General features: G+C 40.6%; 1 pseudogene; it reads right to left on the bottom strand.

Annotated features, from left to right (window-relative positions):
- Positions 1 to 2,423: 2,423 nt before the first annotated feature.
- LOC147459382 (uncharacterized) lies at positions 2,424 to 19,185 on the bottom strand (annotated as a pseudogene).
- Between the last annotated feature and the right edge of the window lie 1,869 nt (positions 19,186 to 21,054).

Genomic DNA, 21,054 nt, shown 5'->3' with positions numbered 1-21,054 from the left:
AGGGACCCCAACAACAGGTACACTCTCCTTCAAGATGACGAGTATGAAAAATTGTGTGTAGGTTGGGATGCTTGTTATGCAAAGGCAATGTCGGCCATTATGGAATCTCTTCCAAAGGAAATTTCTCCAGTCATTCAAACTTTGAAGACTACCAAAAAAATGTAGTTCAAGCTCGTTAGAGTGTTTGATCGAGATTCTTTGATGCGAGCAATCACCCTTCTTGGATAGTTATTTGCCATCTAATTTCCACGAGGAAGTTCCATGCAATCATTTCTTATGAAGGCTAAATTTATTCATGAGATCAACTATCAGCCATGAAAAATGCATTGACAAGTACTTATTTAGCTTCTTTCGTTCTCACAAAAGTGCATAAGCCATATGAAACAGTGTTTAGGACACTTCAGCTACAAATCACAAAGGAAAAGTTGGTATTTGATGCTCTCAACTCTTCTCATTGAGGAGGGAGCCGTGTTGATAACTCAAGGCAAAATTTATATTTTTGATAAAGGAACTTCCTTCTTTGGATTCCAGAAAGAAGACTTAGAATTGTGGTCATTTTTCTAAAGATTGCAGATCCAAAGGCAAAGATAGGGGTTCTAGAAATGATAAAGGCAAAAGCAAGCAGCATGACGAAAGCAGTGATAGTGACTCAGGGAAGGATAGCAAAGAGGCTACTAGTGTAGTGGAGTCTACACTAGCTAAAACTCTCCTTCTGGTCACATGGAGAATAGTGCCGCCACCAACTTCATCCAAAGAGAGCCTTGTGAGTGGAAGAGAGGGGTAAGCAGTACTCCCTATAATTAATTTAGGCTCTTGCATTGGAGTTAAACGTATTGGTGTTTGAGCTCGTGGGTCAGAGTTTAAAGCACATTCCAATAGGAAACCAATTAGATGTATCTAAAACACTATGGATGAGTTCCAAAGGGGTCATACCTACTATTTTTGGCCTTCCCATTCTCTAACAAATATCACACCTTCTACAGAAGGCTCTAACATCATCCATGATAGTCTGCCACCGTAGTCTTTCTTGCAAAATCTTCTTGTAAGTGATATAGGTTGAAAAATGTCCTCTAGAGCTCCCACTACGAGCCTTTGCAATCACTTGCATTCTCCCCCTCACACACCTTTGAAGAACTCCATCAATACCCAATATGTACAAAGATTCTCCTATGATGGTGAACTTCAAACTCTTTAATATCAGTGCCTTCTTATTTTCTTGCAACCAATTTTTTGGAAATCCCCCAAACTGAAGGAAATTTCCCATCTATCGGCTCATCTTGCATTGATATTTCTAAAAACCCTTTTGTAATGCTTGATAGAAAATCAGCACCATGGTGAGTCTTTCTTCCTAGCTTATGGAAGACCCTAAACTCAAACTCCATCAGGAACATCCTCCATCTAATCAGTCTCCTTGGATATTCATTTTGTTGATCAAAACAAGAAGAGTGTGATGATTGGCATAAAAGTGAAACAACTTATCCAACAGATAAATTTTGGAACTTTGTTGCAGGACCCTTTTGAAGTGTATTGAGAGCAACTTGGGATTAGTGCGGATTGGAGCTCATGAGAGGGATAGCAGATTGTTTGGACAGACTTGAGAATTGGCAAACACTTGAAGTGCAAGAAGTATACACATATTCTAGATCTTGCAACTTGGATATGGGGCCCCCCTTGCTCAAGCACCAACAAAAAATTGAACAAATATAACTACGCCCATTTGAATTTGGTTATGTGACTCATTTGCTTATGGGACATTTTTGATGGCTCGGAGCCCTATACTATGAGGGATCCCAACAACACATACACCCGCCTTCAAGATGACAAGTATCAAAAATCATGTGTCGATTGGGATGCTTGTAATGCAAAGGCAATGTCGGCCATTATGGAATCGCTTGTAAAGGAAAATTCTCCAGTCATTTAGACTTTGAAGATTGCCAACAAAATGTGGTTCAAGCTTGTTTGAGTGTTTGATTGAGATGATAGGATGCAAGCAATCACCATTCTTGGACAGTTATTTGCCATCTAGTTTCCAGAAGGAAGTTCCATGCAATCATTTCTTAGGAAGGCTAAAGTTATTCATGATCAACTGTATCGGCCAAGAAAAAAACACTAATGAGTACTTAGTTAGCTTCTTTGGTTCTCACAAAATAGCTACAAATCACAAAGGAAAAGCTGGAATTTGATGATCTGAGAATGGTGTGGAAGGACTTGTTGCTTTGGATTCTAGAAAGAAGACTAGAAATCTTGTTACAATTGTGGAAGGTGTGGTCATTTGTCTAAAGATTGTAGATTCATAGGCAAAGATAGGGGTTCTACAAAGGATAGAGTCAAAAGCAAGCATCGTGAGGAAAGCCGTGATAGTGACCTAGGGAAGGATAGCAAAGAGGCGGCTGATGTAGTGAAGTCTACACTAGCAAGGAATCTCACCTTCTAGTCACATCCAGAAGAGTGCCACCACTAGCTTCATCCACAGAGAGGCTTGTAACTTGGAGAGAGGGGTAAACAGTGCTCCCTATAATTAATTTGGACCCTTGTTTTCGAGTTATCGATGTTAGAACCTGTGGGTCAGAGATTAAAACACATGCCGGAAGAAAACCAATTAGATGTATCTCAAACACTATAAATGAGTGCATCAATCCATTGTTGTTGGTCGAATTATGGATAGGGATGTGTTCCAACATTTCATTACCTTGGAGTATTTTGGATGTAATGTGTTCACTGCTCACAAATGGGGATTCTTGGATGTGAGTGTGATTTATAGTTCAAATTTTCTAAAAGGCATCCAATGCTCAAGATGGAATTCTTCTAGGGTACAAAGTTAAGGGTAGCAAATATGAGATCTATCCAACAAGGAGTTGTTGTTGGGGTCTCCATGGTAGCTTCTTCATTGACTTCGTCTCACTTTTTATATCCACTATGAGCTACAAAGAGGGTGTTAGAGTTTTGGCATCTCATGTGAACTTCCCAAGTGATTCCATTATTTATTTTGGCTTTTAGATATTTATTTTACTTATTTGTTAAAGTTTGGGTAGGGAAACTTATTAAGGTGGGTATATATATGAGCCCATTGTCCCCATTGTATCAATATACAGTTTTTCATTTCCAAGGTTGATTGGTTCAAGAGACTCTCTCTCTCTCTCTCTCTCTCTCTCTCTCTCTCTCTCTCTCTCTCTCTCTCTCTCTCTCTCTCTCTCTCTCTCTCTCTCTCTCTCTCTCTCTCTCTCTCTCTCGTGTTCACTCTCCTTGGTCTCTACCTTTTGCATCATTGACTTTGACACCACTTCCCCTATAGCAGATCTAATATTGAACAAATTCAAAGAATCATCATCCAATTGAAAATTGATATCCTCAATTGGTGGTGTTGGGGTTTCAATTGGTACCTTTAATTTTGGCTCCATTTGGCTCCATTGTAAACCCTTGACAATAGTAACCTTGATAACTCCTTAAGCCTAATCGTTCCATTACACAAAACCCAATCAACTTCGTAAGGTCTTGCTCATGCAACTTTCATTTTTGGTTTCTTTGGGCCTAAATTTGACTGATATACCAAAACAAGATCCCCCTTTTTGAATTATTTGACCTTGATTTTGATGTCAGGCCATTGCTTTGTCCTTTGTTGGACTACCTCCTGCTCTAGCATGACCCTCTGTTTGATTTAATCCAATTTTAGTAATTCATCCAGTCTATTCTTTAAATTCATATTGAAATCCATACCATGTTCGATAGACAATATGAGTCTGGGAATTGAAAATTCCATAGGCACTACAGCTTCTGCTCCATAAACCATCTTGGCAGGTGTCATACCAATGGTCACCTTATGAGAAAATTTTTATGCGCACAATGTAGTCTTCAGCTTTTCAATCCAACAATGTGGCTCTTTTTGAACAATTTTTGTCTTTGTATGGACTTGATTGTCTTATTGCTACTTTCAGTTTTCCCATTGCATGTGGGATAATACTGTGTTGATTTTCAATGCTTGATTGACAAGATTTTTTTCATCAGTATTTGAATTGTATTTTTAATGAAATGTGCTCCTTGATCTAAGACAATCTCAACCTTGTAGTCAAATTTACAAATTACATGCACATACAAGAACCATGTTGTTGACTTGGTAGTGTTGTTAGGTAATGCTTTTGCCTCCAACCATTTACTTACATATCATGTTGCCATCACAATATACTTGTTCTTCCTAGAAGTTACCTTCTTGAATGGACCCATGAAGTCCAATCCCCATTTCATAAGCCCACCTAATGGTTAGATGGGTTTCATAGGGGTCATACCTACTTTTTTTGTCCTTCCCATTCTTTGACAAATATCACAAGTTTTGCAGAAACCCGAACATAATCCATCATACTCTGTCACCATAGTCTTTCTTGAAAAATCTTATTGTAAGTGATATCACTTGAAACATGTTCTCCAATGCTCCCACTATGAACCTCTATAATCACTTGCATTCTCCATTCCATAGGCACACACCTTTGAAGAACTCCATCAACACCCAATATGTACAAAGCTGCTCCTATAATGGTGGACTTCAAACTCTTTAGTATCACTGCCTTCTTATTTTCTTGTGGGTGGCCAGTTTTTGGGAAATTTCCCAAAGTGATGGAAATTGTACACCTCTTGCAATTCTAGATCTGGCCCATCTACTTGTTCATCTCTCATTGATATTTCTTAAAACCCCTTTGTATTGCTTGTTAGAAAATCAGCACCACGGTGAGTCTTTTTGCCTAGCTTATGGAATACCCTAAACTCATACCCCATCAGGGATATCATCCATCTAAAAAGTCTCCCTTGGTTAATCACTTTGTTGATCAAAACAATAAGAGACAGATGATTGGCATAAAAGTAAAACAACTGACCCAACAAATAAAGTTCTCAACTTTGTTGCACTAAAAGCTATTCAAAGTGCTTCCCTCTTGGCTATGGAATATTGTTGCTTAGCTAAACTGAACTGGTGACTGGTGAAGTAGATTAGGTAGTTTGTCTTTCCATCACTATTCCAAATGAACCTACATGTATTTGGAAAATAGCATCCATGTCTGGTTGACTAAGGATTCGCTTCTTATTGATCGTCCCCTTTAGGCCTGTATTGGAACTTGCTTCACATTCTGGAGTCTAGATAAACTTCTTCCCTTTTTTAGTCAACTCATGCAAATAAAGAGCCTTTGTTGCAAACATGTGAATGAATTGTACCCCAAGAATGAGCTCATTTTAGATACATTCATTGCTGCTCTGGCTTGTAAACACATTTAATCTTATCTTCAGCCATGTCAATACCATTTCTAGAGACAATGTGTCCTAAAAGTTGGCCTTTCCATACCATGAATAGGGGATGGGAATGGAGCAAGCTTTGGAAAGAGGTTTCTTAGGACTTTCCTCCAAATGTTGTTTTCTCGAAAAAGGATTCTTTAAGAGACTACGAGAGAGAGCTTTTACGAGGGAGCTTTTTTGCATTATTTTATTTTAAGAGAACCTCAAACAATACAATAATTTGTTTTTCTTGAAATAATTCTCTCTCTCTCTCTCTCTCTCTCTCTCTCTCTCTCTCTCTCTCTCTCTCTCTCTCTCTCTCTCTCTCTCTCTCTCTCTCTCTCTCTCTCTCTCTCTCTCTCTCTCTCTCTCTCTCTCTCTCTCTCGTGTTCACTCTCCTTGGTCTCTACCTTTTGCATCATTGATCTTGACACCACTTCCCCTAGAGCAGATATAATATTAAACAAATTCAAAGAATTGTCATCCAATTCAAAATTGGTATCCTCAATTGGTGATGTTGGGCGTTTCAACTGGTACCTTTAATTTTGGCTCCATTGTAAACCCTTGACAATAGTAATCATGATAACTCCTGAAGCCTAATAATTCCATTGGACAAAACCCAATCAACTTCGTAAGGTCTTGATCATGCAACTTTCATTTTTGGTTTCTTTTGGCCTAAATTTGATTGATAGAGCAAAACAAGATCCCCCTTTTTGAATTATTTGACCTTGATTTTGATGTCATGTCATTTCTTCCTCCTTTGTTGGACTACCTCCTGCTCTAGCATGACCCTCTGTTTCATTTAATCCAATTTTAGTAATTCATCCAGTCTGTTCTTTAAGATCATATTGAAATCCATACCATGTTCGATAGACAATATGAGACTGGGAATTGAAAATTCCATAGGCACTACTGCTTCTACTCCATAAACCATCTTGACAGGTGTCATACCAATGGTCACCGTATGAGAAATTTTTTATGCGCACAATGTAGTCTTCAGCTTTTCAATCCAACGATGTGGCTCTTTTTGAACAATTTTTGTCTCTGTATGGACTTGATTGTCTTATTGCTACTTTCAGTTTGCCCATTGCACGTGGGATAATACGGTGTTGATTTTTAATACTTGATTGACAAGATTTTTGTCATCAGTATTTGAATTGTATTTTTAATGAAATGTGCTCCTTAATCTAAAACAATTCCAATCTTGTAGTCAAATTTACAAATTACATGCACATACAAGAACCATGTTGTTGACTTGGTAGTGTTGTTAGGTAATGCTTTTGCCTCCAACCATTTACTTACATATCATGTTTCCATCACAATATACTTGTTCTTCCTAGAAGTTACCTTCTTGAATGGACCCATGAAGTCCAATCCCCATTTCATAAGCCCACCTAATAGTTAGATGGGTGTCAGAGTGGTCATGCCTACTTTTTTTGTCCCTCCCATTCTTTGACAAATACCACAAGTTTTGCAGAAAGCCCGAACATCATCCATCATACTCTGCCACTGTAGTCTTTCGTGCAAAATCTTATTGTAAGTGATATCAGTTGAAAAATGTTCTCTAGAGCTCCCACTATGAGCCTCTATAATCACTTGCATTCTCCATTCCATAGGCACACACCTTTGAAGAACTCCATCAACACCCAATATGTACAAAGCTCCTCCTATAATGGTGAACTTCAAACTCTTTAGTATCATTGCCTTCTTATTTTCTCGTGGCCAGTTTTTTGGAAATTTCCCAAAGTGATGGAAATTGTACACCTCTTGCAATTCTAGATCTGGCCCATCTACTTGTTCATCTCTCATTGATATTTCTTAAAACCCCTTTGTATTGCTTGATAGAAAATCAGCACCACGGTGAGTCTTTTTGCCTAGCTTATGGAATACCCTAAACTCATACCCCATCAGGGATATCATCCATCTAAAAAGTCTCCCTTGGTTAATCACTTTGTTGATCAAAACAATAAGAGCTAGATGATTGGCATAAAAGTGAAACAACTGACCCAACAAATAAAGTTCTCAACTTTGTTGCACTAAAAACCATTCATAGTGCTTCCCTCTTGGCTATGGAATATTGTTGCTTAGCTAAACTGAACTGGTGATTGGTGAAGTAGATTAGGTAATTTGTCTTTCCATCACTTTTCCAAATGAAACTACATGTATTTGGGAAATAACATCCATGTCTAGTTGACTAAGGATTTGCTTCTTATTGATCGTCCCCTTTAGGCCTGTACTGGAACTTGCTTCACATTCTGGAGTCTAGATAAAGTTCTTCCCTTTTTTAGACAACTCATACAAAGAAAGAGCCTTTGTTTCAAACATGTGAATGAATTGTACCCCAAGAATGAGCTCATTTTAGATACATCCATTGCTGCGCTGGCTTGTTGAACACATTTAATCTTATCTTCAGCCATGTCAATACCAGTTCTAGAGACAATGTGTCCTAAACGTTGGCCTTTCCATACCATGAATAGGGAATGGGAATGGAGCAAGCTTTGGAAAGAGGTTTCTTAGGACTTTCCTCCAAATGTTGTTTTCTCTGAAAATGATTCCTTAAGAGACTACGAGAGAGAGCTTTTACGAGGGAGCTTTTTTGCACTATTTTATTTTAAGAGAGCCTCAAACAATACAATAATTATTTTTGCTGCCTCAAACAATACAATAATTTGTTTTGCTTGAAAAGATTATCTCTCTCTCTCTCTCTCTCTCTCTCTCTCTCTCTCTCTCTCTCTCTCTCTCTCTCTCTCTCTCTCTCTCTCTCTCTCTCTCTCTCTCTCTCTCTCTCTCTCTCTCTCTCTCTCTCTCTCTCTCTCTCTCTCTCTCTCTCTCTCTCTACTTCCACATTGTCAATTTGAATTGGTATCAGAGCCTTGTGAGAGGAGGAGGTGCATCGAGAAGAAGCCATAGAAGAGAGAAATATCTCACTCATCCTTGATGCTTACCTCTCCCCCGCACTCTGCTAGTAGCATTTTAAAATGCAAGGTAAACTACACTCTATCTTGCATACTTCTTCCTCTGATGCTGCCCTATCACTACCATGCAATGCCCTCCTTGCTTTGTGTCAAGACAACCAAAAACACTCCCCCCTCCATTGCCACTTGTGTTTCAAAGTGCCAGTCAATGTAGCCCAGTGGAAACGGAACCCGACATCCCCCCTCTTTTGCCCCTGCATTTTAGAACATGTTGTTAGTATCCTTGCTTGACAACAATGGTGACCTCCACCTATGATAGCATTTTAGAATGCTTTTGTGCCTTTCTCTCCTCTCGTCCCACACTCCCACAACCTTGCTAATTCCATTTGGGCCTACTGGCAATGTATTAAAATGCTACAAGTGCCTAGGCCCTAGAAGCTTGGATATCAAGGGAGGGGCATAAGGGATTCTTTGTTTGTCTTTGGGAAGTATAAAGCACCTCACAAGGTTATTTTGTGGGGGTTGTGGTGACTCTTACGAAGCAATTTGAAGGCAAGGACCAAGCACACAATTCTTTTTTGGAAGCATCTTGGTGCAAATACCTACGGCCCCTTTTGAAGTGCCTTCAGAACGACTTGGGAGAAGTGCAGATTTGAGCTCATGAGAGGGATAGAAAATTGTTAGGACAGACTTGGGCATTGATATGGAAAACTTTGGAGTGCAAGAAGGATACACCTATTCTAGATCTTGCAACTTCAACATCCCCCCCCCCCCCCCTCCCCCCCACTCCCTTGCCGCTCGAGCACCAATGACAAATTGAACGGCAATAACTACACCCATTGGAATATGATTTTGCAACTCTGTCTCTCATAGAAAGGCTTATGGGACAATTTCAATGGCTAAGAGCCCCGTCCTATAAGGGATCCCAACAACAAGTACACTCTCTTTCAAGATGACGAGTATCAAAAATCGTATGTTGATTGGGATTCTTGTAATGCAAAGGCAATGTCGGCCATTGTGGAATCTCTTACAAAGGAAATTTCTCCAGTCATTCATACTTTCAAGACTGCCAAAAAAAATGTGGTTCAAGCTCGTTAGAGTGTTTGATTGAGATCCTATGGTGCGAGCAGTCACCCTTCTTGCCATCTAGTTTCCACGCGGAAGTTCCATGCAATCATTTCTTATGAAGGCTAAATTTACTCATGAGATCAACTATTGGCTATGACAAATGTACAGACAAGTACTTATTTATCCTCTTTGGTTCTCACAAAATAGCATGAGCCATATGAAACAGTGTCTAGGACAAATCGGCTACAAATCACAAAGGAAACACTGGAATTTTATGATTTGAGCTCTGTTCTCCTTGAGAAGGAAGCGGTGTTGATAACTCTCTCTCTCTCTCTCTCTCTCTCTCTCTCTCTCTCTCTCTCTCTCTCTCTCTCTCTCTCTCTCTCTCTCTCTCTCTCTCTCTCTCTCTCTCTCTCTCTCTCTCCTTGGCCTCTATGCTTCTTCATGATTGACTTTCACACCATTTCCCCTAAATCGGGTCCAATATTGGACAGATTCAAAGGCTCACCATCAAATTCCAAATTGGTATCCTCAACTGGTGATGTTAGGGTTTCATCCGGTACATTTGATTTTGGCTCCATTGTTGACCCTTGACAATAGTAATCCTAAAAACTCCTTAAGACTAATTGTGCCATTGGAGAAAACCCAATCAATTTCATAAGGTCTTGATCATGCAACTTTCATTTTAGGTTTCTTTGGGCCTGACTTTGACATATATAGAAAAACAAGATCCCACTTTTTGAATTCTTTGACCTTGATTTTGATGTCAAGCCATTGCTTCCTCCTATATTGGACTACCTCCTTCTCTAGTCTGACCCTCTGTTTGATTTTATCCAATTTCACCAATTCATCCAATCTATTCTTTAAATTCATATTGAAATCCATACCATGTTTGATAGAAAATATGAGACTGGGAATTGCAAATTCCATAGGCACCGCTGCTTTTGCTACATAAACCATCTTGAAAGGTGTCATACCAATGGTCACCTTATGAGTAGTTTTGTATGCGCACAATGTAACCTGGATATTTTTATCCCAAGGATGAGGATCTTTTTGAAAAATTTTGTCTCAGTAGAATCTTGATTGTCTTATTTTTACATTCACCCTGTCCCATTGCATGCGTATAATACAGTGTTGATTTTCAATGCTTGATTGAGAAAATTTTAGTCATTAGTGTTTGAATATTTTTGTCAATGAAATGGGTTCCTTGATCTAAAACAATCTCAATCTTATAGACAAATCTACAAATTACATGCCCATACAAGAACCATGTTGTTGACTTGGTAGTGTTGTTAGTTAATGCTTTTGCCTCCACCCATTTACTTGCATAGCAGGCTCCCACCACATATACTTGTTCTTCCTAGAGGTTACCTTCTTGAATGGACCCATAAAGTCCAATTCCCATTTCATAAACCCACCTAATGGTTAGATGGGTGTCAGAGGAGTCATATCTACTGTTTTTTTCCCTCCCATTCTCTGACAATATATCACAAGTTTTGTAGAAGGACCTAACATCATCCATCCTAGTCTGCCACCATAGTCTTTCTTGCAAAATCTTCATGTAAGTGATATCAATTGAAAAATGTCCTCCAGAGCTCCCACTATGAACCTCTGTAATCACTTGCATTCTCCCTTCCATAGGCAAGCACCATTGAAGAACATCATCAATTCCCAATCTATACGAAGCTCCTCCTACGATGCTGAACTTCAAACTCTTCAGTATCAGTGCCTTCTTATTCTCTCACGGTGAGCAGTCTTCTGGAAATTTCCCAAACCGATGAAATTGTACACCTCTTGCAATTCTAGATCTAACCCATCTACTTGTTCATCTCTCATTGATATTTCTTAAAACCCCTTTGTACTGCTAGTGATAGGAATCAACACCATAATGAGTCATTTTTCCTAGCTTATGGAATACCCTAAACTCATACCTCATCAAGAACATGATCCATCTAAAAAGTCTCTCTTGGATAATCACTTTGTTGATCAAAACAAGAAGAGCCTGATGATTGGTATAAAAGTGAAACAACTTGCCCCGAGAAATAAAGTTCTCAACTTTGTTGCACTAAAAACTAGCCGTAGTAGTTCCCTCTTGGCTATGAAGTATCGTTGTTTAGCTAAACTAATCAGTGACTAGTGAAGTACATTACGTAGTTTGTCTTCCCATCAAGTTGGGCCAAGATATCACCCATCACCATTCCATCTACATCTAAATCTATAAGGAAAATAACATCCTAGTCTCGTTGAGGAAGTATTGGATTCCTATTGATTGCCTCCTTTAGGCTTGCAATGGAACTTGCTTCACATTTTGGGGTCTAGATAAGCTTCTCCCCTTTTTGAGTCGACCCATACAAAAAAAAAGCCTTTGCTGTTAATACATGAAGGAATCATACCTCAAGAATGAGCCCAGTTTAGATACATTCATTGGTGATATGGCTTGTTAAACACATTCAATCTTATCTTCAACCATCTCAATACCATTTCTAGAGACAGTGTGTCCTAGAAGTTGGCCTTTCCATACCATGAACAGGGGATGGGAATGGAGCGATCTTTGGAAAGACATTTTTTAGGACTGTGCGCTCCTTGCCGCACTGTCAAAGCAAGGGACTTGCCGATACACCGTGTGCGAGCCACAAATGGCTCCAAGCACACAACAAGACTAATCTAGCAAGCTCAAAAGAGAGCAATGGTGTGTCACTCACCGCTCTATGCTCCTGCCGTGGAGGATTCCTCGCCGCGATGAAGAAGAAGCTGCAGTCGTGCCGCGCTCAACCGCTTCGCCGCCGTCGTGCCTTCGTAATGCTCGATCGCACACACACTCTCCCTCTCTCTCACACACACATACACACACACACGAGGAGGTGAAGAAGAAGAAGATGGAGATGGAGATGGAGATGGAGCAAGAGCACTCTTCTATTGCACAAATGAGAGAATGAGTGAATTTTAGGTTTAGTTGGCTTTTATATGAGCTCACCCCATTCACACTTGGGCGCCCATGCTTAGCCAACTAATCCCTTGAATGTCCCAGTTAGAGTGCGCCTCTCATCGGCGATCACTCTTACCCTTTTCCTATTGGTCCGACAAGCCCGGTACCTGACTCTACCAAATACATAATACACATCCGTCGTAGGTGATGGGGTGTGCGTGAGCCGTGAGGGTTAACATGCCCCCCTTCCTGATGTAGATTCCGTCCTCGGAAGCTATTGAGTTGAAGCTCGTTCGTCGAGGTGGAAGAGCATTTGAGATGAATGTCCTTAGCCTTCTTCAGTCACTGCAAAATCAAACAACATTGGCACAGTAATTGCATTCTTATAAGTGATTAAAAACCATATGTAGTTTTAGGTAGACAAATTGATTGGTAAAAGAATTTCAAACAATTTGTCAGCAATGAACATTAAATTGCAATGTAATCAAATGCATAAACAGATGTAAAGGTAAAAAATTAAACAAGTTTGGGGTCGCTAATTTGACGGTCGAAAGGCACTAGAGATCGAATATTAATACCATGGGTAAGCTTCCTAATTTTCTGGGTCAATTAAGTTGTTTAATCGCAAGAGCCAAGTATTCATGTTCGAGGGCTGACTAGAGGCTATATCTAGAAGACCTTGTAGTTAAGCTACCATAAAAGGAATTTCTCATGAAATCATCGCCTGACTAATACTTTTTCTTTGACCCCCCAAAGTCTTTTCACAGTGATTCAATTTTGATGTGTGTGCTTATTTTGTATGCCTTGGGTTTTTTGCTTTTCAAGTAAAAGCGCCCATACTGGGAACCTCTAGGGCTCTAGTACCATAGGCAATACATGTGAGTGAAGTACCAAATCAAGCTGAGATTTCTCTTTCAGCTTAAGATTTTACAGTGTGGCACTTTGATTTTTTGTTTGTTCATTTTCAGCATTTTAATTTTGTAACTTTGGGGGGTCATATAACACTGATACACCTCCCCAGGCTCATCACACTAGTAAACTCCCTTTATAATACTTAAGCTAAAGGTCAATAGGGTCAAGCCCACTAGAAAGCCCTAGTACATTTCACACAATGCTGCCTAAATCGGATTAAGAACCTAAGTAACCATTAATTATTAGGAAGTCATTCCCCATGGTATGAAGAGAAGATTTCTAACACCTAACTTGGTCAAACTAGTTTGTCGGACTGCTTGATTTTTAAACCTAGAGAAGTGATTATGACAAAAAATTACATTGAATTAAATGTTTGATACTAAGCAAATGCGGTGAATATTAGGCTACCAATCACAATTAAAGCTGACAATCATAGATGCAAAAAAGATAAGGGGCAATGCTAATGGACAAGAAACACCTGTTTATGTCGATGGTCGTGCTTGATTTGAAGAGTGAGTCGAGATAAAGATTCCCTGAAGGTCCAAATCCTACAAATAGCAACACGCTCCTGTACACACTAGGAAACAAAAGGAATACCTCCAGGAGGCACATTAGTGGAAAAAGGTACTAACACTTATTGAACACAACAAAAAACATAAGGAACCCTAACCTAATTATTTGCACTCCCCCTAGAGAGTCAAGGGAATAGGATATTGTAGAGGTTGGGGGGAAACCCTAAGGCTAAACCTTTATCCTCGTCGTCGAGATAAACAAAGTCATCATCCATGAGACCATATGTGCCATCCGCGTAGTCGTGTAAATTTTCTTCTTCATCATAGGTGCCCATGTTTACTAAAAAGGTCACTAGATGCCTATAGTCATCTTGATCAAAAGGGTAGGCTTGTGCAATGGGAGAAACGCTCTCTGCTAAGTATGGATCAGACGTGGTCAAGAGACGTATCAGCCATTTTAACTCCTCAAAATTCCTCTCACATGCTAGCGTACCTATCAAATCCCATTCACATGCAAGCACTGGAAAGACCATGTGAAATATTTGTGAAAAGTAACGAGGGTACCTCTCACCCAAGGCAGGAGTGGATGACTCTAGCGTACTAGCCATATCTGTACACGCAAATAGATGATGGTTAGAGTGCAAATATTACAAGGGTCGTGTTCTTGTGCATAATTTTCTTTTATGATTTGTTATGGCTCTTGCTCTTTTACTTTTTTATCTTGTTTTTGTGAGTATAAGGCTTTATATATACATTCCCCAAGATCGGAGATTAAGAGGTCAGGGAGAAAGGTTGAGAGGGAAGCAAGTGAATGATGGATGTTCACAAACACTCCCCCCTTCCTTGGGTAGATCATACCATTTGAAATGATGTCGTCACCCTTTGAAACCAATTGTTCCAGTTGGTAATAGGTGAGGATTTTTTCCAGTAGTTTTCTATTACCCTAGGTGCCTCGTCAAGTTGCAAGGGTGCTAAGGTACTCTCGCAGGATCGAACTTGAAGTGGTTCATCAGGTGATTCTTGAACACTGGGAGGTGTGGATTCTTTTGTAGCTTCATGGAGGTCCATTACTATAGATGGAGGCTGTGTAGAAGCTTTTACCTCTATGGATGTATTACATGAGGAGCTAGAAGCTTCATGGAACTCCCCCCTTCCTGAGCTAGGTGGAATATATTGGTTTTGCCTTGGAGCCCAAACTAGCTCTGGACTAGGTGTGTAGCATTCTGTGATCTTTCCCTTCCCACGGTTTGCCATTGGCTTTAGCGTTACACTGTTTGACTCATATGGGTTTGTTGTCGATAGGGAAGGACACATTTTACGTTTAGGTACCCAAATTTGCTCATTTCCATCATAGTAGCCTTGGGCTTCTAATAGTTGTTTTGGAATCCATCGTGATTTGGTCTTGACTCTCCTAGGGCGCGCTCTTGGTTTTCCCAGGAAATTTTTTCTTGGAATGGATGGGAGGGTTGAGGTAGTTGGAAGTAAGGCCTTGGGGACCCATTGATATGTACTCTTAGGTCGTGGATGAGTACTTGCAATATTACTGCTTGCTGCAACTACAAGTGTTGAAGTGCTAGGTTCATGGGTAGCTGGCAAAGACAAGTTAACCACCTTGGCTTGTGAATGTTGGCTATCCTTCAACTTTGCTAGAGTTTGCAACGTAGGTGACTTTGCTTGAATGATAGGGGTAAGAGTCGGTGGTCGCGTCGTGACACTAACAGTATCCTAATCAATAGTGCATTTGGTTGCCAACATCCACGTGCCTCCCAGGTTTACGTTGCCTTCCATAGCTCCCGCGGGCATGACTAGAAACCTCTGCACTATGCTTCCATTGTCATAGACAACAGGGGTTTGAAGGACTCCAAGAATAGCAGTTTTCTTTTTATTAATGCCCTTGACTTGCATCGTACTCGGGGGTAGGGTCGGTTTCCCTAATTGACACCAAACTCCATAGGATAACAAATTGTGTTTATCTCCCGTATCTAATAAGGCATTGTATAGTACTTCCCCATAGGGGCTATTTAGCTCAATTGGGTATCGTAGGGGTGTCTCAGATTCTAATGATTCATCATCTGTGTCCTCGAAAAATGCTTGCGTGATTCCCAGATTAGCCTCTCGTTGGCGTTTAAGACGTTGTTGTCGTTCTCGAGCCTCAACTCTTGCTTGGATTTTTTTAAGCTCTGCTTGTTCCTTGGCAGCCTTCTTTTGATGGATGGCTTGCAACTCTTCCTGGCTTAGAGGATCATAATATCTTTTGAATTTACTCCCATTAAGGAATCCAATGGTTTCAACTCCATCTAGAGTCTCCACACGAATGGTACCTTGCGGGGTAATTTCACACACTCGATATGGCCCCTTACCAGCGTATTTCAATTTCTTCTTTTCATTACGTACCCCGTACATCAGAACTTTATCACCAACCTTGATGTCTTTATCCTTTAAATGGCTATCAAACCACTTCTTTCTCCTATCCTTCTCCACTAGAGCATTTCGCACAGCTAATTGCCTCTCTTCATCTAGTCTTTCCAGGATGTATAATCGCTCCACTAAGGGGTTACCATCCCAACCTTCTTGAGAAGCTACTCGAAGACTAGGAATGACAAACTCCCATGGCATAACTGCTTCTTGACCATACACCATCTTAAACGGTGTGCAATTAATAGCAACTTTATACGCAGTACGATAAGCCCATAAAGCTTATGTAAGCTTTAGGTCCCAATCAGTGCGATGAGCCTCAACTGTCTTTGTCAAAATGGAGAGGAGAGTTTTGTTGGTACTCTCAGCTTGGCCATTTGCTTGGGGATAATAGGGTGTAGACTTGTGGTGAGATATCATGAAGTTTGATGTGAGTTCTTTTATTACTTCATTTATAAAATGAGTTCCATTGTCACTCACAAGTTCAAAGGGGCATCCAAAACGTGTGATAATGTTCTCAAAGAGGAACTTAGCTGTTGTTTTTGCATCCGCCTTTCGTGTTGCTTTTGCTTCAGCCCATTTGGTTACATAGTCGGTAGCCACAATGATATATCATGATTGCGTGTTACGTGCAGCCGGACTAATCGGTCCTACAAAGTCTAAGCCCCACTTTTCAAATGGTTGGGTTACCTTGATGGGATGTAGAGGCATCCTATCCCTTCTTTGTAGCTTGTTGAAGCGTTGGCATTCATCACATCCCTTTGCAAAAAGTGATGCATCCTTAAACAGAGTGGGCCACCAATAGCCTGACTGTAAGATCTTTCGGGCAGTCAAGTTTCCTGAAAAGTGACCACCAGCTACACCCATGTGTGCCTCTTGTAGAATATATAAATACTCATCCTCGCGGGCACAGCGTCTAAGAACATCATCTTTTCCTCTCTTATAGAGAGTTCCAGCCAGTAAGCAATAGGGTCGCATTCCTTGATTAATTTTCGAGCTATATCTTTTCGCAGTTCTTTGGGTGGAAAACCATTAACTAAGAAGTTAACAATCTTTTCACTCCATTCAGGCATTGTCTCAACAATGAACAAAGGAGTATCAGGCAATTCATCATCAACCCCCGTAGGAGCTTCGCCATTAGGGATACGAGATAAATGATCCGCCATGACATGTTTCCTCCCAGGCCTCACAACAACGGTGAAGTCAAACTCAAGAAGAATTAACAACCATCGTGTAATTCGACCTGTGGAACACGGCTTGTTTACCAAATATAGCAATGCTTGATGATCAACATAAAACACAAACTTGGTAGCAAGAAGGTAATAGCGAAATTTCTTTACTGCGTAAATCATAGCTAGACCTTCGCGCTCTGTAGTAGTGTAGTTCATCTCGGCATCATTTAATTGGCGACTTGCAAAGCTAATAGGGTAGTCCAATTTATGTTCTCCTGGTTGAGTTAGAACACACCCAATAGCAAAATTTGATGCATCAATATACACATGAAAAGGTACATTCCAATCGGGTGTTCGCAGGATTGGAGCACTTGTTAGGGCCTTCTTTAATAACTCATAAGATTGATGACATTCTTCCGTCCAGTGAAACTCGATAAGAAGCTTGTACAATGGACGCGCTATCTCGGCAAAGTTTAAAATAAATCTTCAATAATAACCAACATGGCCCATAAATCTTTGAACTCCTTTATAGTTCGTAGGTGGTGGCAAATCGGCAATGGCTTTAATCTTACTCTCATATGTGGATATCCCGTTCTTGGACACTATATGCCCTAGAATGACTCCATGCTTAACCCAAAATTGGCATTTGAAAGGGTTCAATTAGATGTGATAAAATCTGCACCTTTCAAATATTTTTCGTAGATATAACAAATGCTTCTCCCAAGAAGAATAAACACAAAGGTAGTCTAGGAAAGCTTCACAAAACTCCCTTAGAAATTCTTTAAACGCAGTGTTTATTAATCGTTGGAATGTAGCAGGGGCATTCATTAAGCCAAAAGCCATAACACGAAATGCAAACACTCCAAACTCTGTGATAAAAGCAGTTTTAGCTTGGTCCTCTAATGCAATTGTGATTTGATTGTAACCAGAGTACCCATCTAAAAAGCTATAAGCTTCCTTGCCCGCAACTCTTTCAAGCACATGTTCTGAATATGGCAAGGGATAATGATCTCTCGTAGTGGCTGCATTAACTTTCTTGAGGTCCATGCACACTCTTAGTTTCCCATTCTTTTTTGGCACAATGACTATTGGAGAAACCCATTCTGAGTGCTCAATAGGGTATATGAATCCACATTGGATAAGTTTTTCAATCTCCTCTTGTACAATTTTGGCGTACTTAGGATTCATTGGATAGGGTCGTTGTTGGGAGGGTTTAGCAGTGTTGATCATGGGAATTGTATGTTGCACCACAGAAGGTGGAACGCCCTTCATGTCATGATATGTCCAAGCAAAGATATCCTTGTATTCCTTGAGGAGCTCCTTAAGTACAGCCTCTTCAGTTTCGGTAAGGTCTTGAGCAATAAAGACTGGTTTAGACTCCTCACCTGGTTCTACTAATTCTATCTCTTTAACTACCGCTGGACCATCATAGACTCCACTGCTTTCATTGGTAGGTATTCGTTGGGCCCTGGCATACACAACCTTTCGCTCCCCCGTGGTATAAGATTTAAAATGTTCAGGAGTCGTATGTAAGTCAACAGGCTCTTGTCCTGATGGAGACCTTTCTTTTAGTCCTGCCTCCTTTTGTTGTTGTGCTAACTCTCGGTTTTGACGTCTTCTTATAGTTCGACTAAATTTCGGCTCCGTAACCTCCAATTGGGCGAGGTCAATGGGTAGTGGGCTGCACCACATGACACTCTGGAGATGTTCACCCCAATTGTCTACTAGCTTTCGATGAGCATCACATGCCCCTAGATAGCTAAGCCATTCTGCAGTAGATCTTTCCTTGTTTATCCTAGCTCTCACATTCGCTCGATATCGTCGTCTCTTATATGACCTTTGTTTCTTGTTAAGGTTTTAATTTTAATAAATGTTTGAACTCGACTCGCTTGATAGGTCTTCGCTTGTATCTTCTTCACTCTCATATAAATTCCATAGATGGTCGTACTAGACCGTGAGTGTTCAGTTTCTATACTTGGCTCACTCGATGTTTCCTCAGGTTCTGAATCCATTTCTCCCTGAGATCCCATTTCTGATGTGTATTGGCCTGAAGCCTTTGAGGAATCATCGGTTTCACTCTCAGGTAGGTGTGCCTCTTTCTTATCATCGGATGTTACATGCGCTACACCTAACATGTTTATTGGTGCAATGTGTGGTATCTCTTCCCCATTTGGTGTTACCCAGGTTGTTCCTCTAGCTCCCCATGTATCTATAGTTGTCGCTAGGTGTACCCAATCGACATTGTCTGACTCAGCCATTCCGGGTAGGATATCCATATAAGGAGATTTCTCCCCAATATCCGTGTCTTCGTTACACATGTAACAATACTGTAATGGAGCTGAGTGAATTGTTGTGTCTGATCGATTATCAATGATGAAATTATTTCCTAGAGGATGCGTTCGACCACTTAAAAGATCAACTCGAATGACAGAGTCTTGGAACTGTAAGTAGACGTGGTTTTTGGACCAGTCATGCACCATTTTTTCTTCCCTCATGAATGGACGCCCTAAGATCATGTCAAATGACATAGGATGCTTGGAAAAATCCATAACAATGAAAGTCTGCCTTACCTTGTGTCCCAAGACCTTGATCCTGAGATCCTTAAGCATTCCAATAGGCGTAACAATAGATCCATTATCCATTTTTACCACTACGCTTGTGGCTTCAAGGTGAGGTCGCCCCATAGACTCCCAACAACTCTTTGTCACCATGCTGACTCCCGCACCACTGTCAAGGACTCCCTTTACAGTTGATCCTTTAGTAGTGATTGGCAGAGTAGCATTAGATTCATCACCTTCAAAGTATTGCCCCAACTTGTTAATGGGTACTTCAATTACAGATTCATGTCCCTCTAGGTCAGATGGTGGTGCTAGATGTTCCTCATCATTCATTACCGAGTCAGGTTTGTTCATATGTGCAAACTGTGGTAATCCGGCCTGTAACTCTCCATTGAGGAAGGCACGAAGAGCTGAGACTAGCTCAGGGTCTTTATATAGTTTGGACATGATGGTGGTTCTAACTTCTGAAGACATGAAATCCATCAATTTGGCAACATTTAATGGCATCTTGTGGGACGTAGGACCCTGACAAGAGAATGGTGAAGATGGAATCTCCACTTCCTCAAGGGGGTCAGGTATTCCCTCACCAAACATTCTCTCTAGTAGGAAAGGTGTGTATCCACTTTCAGATGTCCTACCCTCACTCTCTTCCCGAATGATACTGGGTATAGCTAACGGCCTGTAGTTCTTGTGAGGTTGAACTTGTGTGGGAAACACTGTGTCCGACATCTGGATATGTTTGGGTTCAGGTTCTAATGTTCGTTGATTTTCTTCCACCAAACCCCTCAGTTGTTGGACTCGTTCAATTTCCACTGTTGGGTTTGGATAGGTTCCAATCTTTCTCTTGCAATCCTCATTTTTCGTCTCTCGTGGCTTATCTTGGGGGTTCGCAACTGGGTAGTTTAACTTTGAATACTCTTTTGGTGTTCGTCGTAATTCCCTCTCGTGATCCTCCTCACTGGCTTTTTCCTTTGTAGTAACAGTTTTGGTCTTCGTGGTCTCTATCGAATCTGAGTCATCCTCAGGGTCATTCATATACACGGGATCCTCTCCTGTCCCTATGTTAGTCTTTGAACTAGGTTTTGAGCTAGAAGCATTAAGGGATTTCTTTCTTCGTGTTTTCTTCTTTCTCGCTCAGCCAATGGATGCAGCATCTCTCTCTTCGAGGATGTAATTTTGCTTTTGGAGCATCGATCGTGTGAGTGCATTCACTGGTGCTATGTTTATAGTTGGTGGTGTCTCATCAACAATCTCTATTATGTTCAATGGTGTGATTTTCGGTGCGTTTGGATTGTTAGGACACTGTGCGATCAAATGATCTAT

The sequence above is a fragment of the Adiantum capillus-veneris genome, chromosome 4, assembly GCF_014529385.1.
Source record: "Adiantum capillus-veneris isolate H3 chromosome 4, ASM1452938v2, whole genome shotgun sequence".
In the NCBI taxonomy this organism is placed as follows: domain Eukaryota; kingdom Viridiplantae; phylum Streptophyta; class Polypodiopsida; order Polypodiales; family Pteridaceae; genus Adiantum; species Adiantum capillus-veneris.
This window is presented reverse-complemented; position numbering and strand designations above follow the sequence as displayed.